Genomic DNA, 1,837 nt, shown 5'->3' on the forward strand with positions numbered 1-1,837 from the left:
TGATTGAAATGGAGTGCAGGTTACAAAGTAAGGATTCTAGCAAATTTGAACTTTGCCAGTGTTCAACGTGCTCAATTCAGGATAAAATGGTGTTGTTTATGTAGTGTTGTTGACTTATGAGACATCTGGGGCTGTGTGCACTTAAATGCATGACCTGAGTCACTCTTTAATTAGTAAGAAGCTGAAGTACTATTTAGTAAATTACTCCTACAGTGCATTAAATCTTCTCCTCTCTGAAAGAAAAAAAAAAACCAAACTTTGCATGCTTGTTTACTTTATTTATCCCTAACTTATAATCAGAGTTAATTTGAACAATGAAAAATCTGGCATAATGAACTCACAAGTGTAGGTAGTGTGCTACGTGATGGGCAAGGCTTTTGGTAACACCACAAGGGTCTCTGGCCCAATGAATGGAGATTGATAGTAATTCTTGCTACAAGTAAAAAACAGCACATTATTGTGTTTAAAACTGAAATTATGATATTTTTCTCTGACTGGCATTAACTAGATTTACATTGCTGTCTATATAGTTCAGCTCAGTTTACATGTCCCCTAGTGCCAGATTTGTGACACCACTTTTAGCCCATACTTCAGTTGTTCGGATTGTATGGTTTTAACTGGAGATTTCTGTTAAGATGCTCCTCCCAATATTGCAAAGTCTCTTTTTTAGGGATTGAATTGTGTCCTCTCCAAAATTCATATGTGGAAGCCATAATCCTCTGCGTGACCATCTTTAGAGATTGGGCCGTTAAGTAGGTAATTGAGTTTAAATGAAGTCATAAGGTTGGAACTGTAACTTGATAGAACTGGTATCCTTAGAAGAGGAGAAAATATCAGAGATTATCTCTCTGTCTCTCTCTTTGGGCATGCACAGAGAAGAGGCCATGTGAGGATACAATGAGAAGACGGCTGTCCATAAACCAAAAAGAGAGATGTGTCCCAAAACCAATGTTGTTAGCAGCTTGATCTGGGACTTGTAGCTTCCAGAGTTGTAAGAAAATAAATTTCTATTGTTTAAGCCACCTACTGTATGGTACTTTGTCATGATATCCTAGGAGACTACAGGCTATTTATTTTAAGAAGACGGGGGCTTATACTCTTGTAAGTGGCTAATCAGTGATGCTGTAGAGCACTACACAGGAGAAATCATAGTGTAACCCTTGAGAAATTCAAAACACCATTGAAACTTCTGAAAAGCAATACCAACAACTATGAATAAATGCACATTGGAGCCCCATCCTGAAACCTCCCACCATTGGTCTGGGTTTGGCAAAATATTACCTGTTTTAGGCCACACTCAATATTGTTTAGGTAATAAAGTACCCGAAGGATTTGATTACAACCTGAGGATTTAACAGCTAATATTAGAAAGAGGTCCCACGATAATGCCTTAATGAAGTTTCAGTACAATTCAAACTGATTTGTAAAGATAAAGGGTATTCTACAGAGAAATAAAATATTGAGGCAGGATTTTTCGCAAGTGCCTTGTAGGAGGTCAGTTTGGGGAAAGAATGGTCACAGGTTAGAGATAACATTTTTGGATGAAAGATAGTTGGGGTGTGTGCTGTGGGGTCCCAAAATAGCTATTCAATTCCAAGTTAATTCCACTAATGATCTTATGCTCCCTATTGAAGAGGACTTGCAATTTGGGATGCTTAGCATTTTTTCATTAACACCTTCTTAGATTTTTTTTCCTCTCAAATTGATTATGTTGTAGGTGAAAATCTCTAGCTCTTAGAAAAGTCGTTAAAAGTGAGTAGGGGAACTCCTTTTCCCTAAACACATTCTCTTTCATTGAAGCCCTTTCAATGTTTTTAAAAACTAGGTTGACTTCCCC

General features: G+C 37.4%; 1 pseudogene; it reads left to right on the top strand.

The window, feature by feature from the left end:
- Positions 1–306: 306 nt before the first annotated feature.
- Positions 307–441, top strand: LOC124517670 (uncharacterized; annotated as a pseudogene).
- Positions 442–1,837: the final 1,396 nt, after the last annotated feature.

This window comes from Lynx rufus, unplaced genomic scaffold (assembly GCF_022079265.1).
Source record: "Lynx rufus isolate CCGP_SWC_20201006 ecotype Redwood Valley unplaced genomic scaffold, mLynRuf1.p SCAF_22, whole genome shotgun sequence".
Lineage (NCBI taxonomy): Eukaryota > Metazoa > Chordata > Mammalia > Carnivora > Felidae > Lynx > Lynx rufus.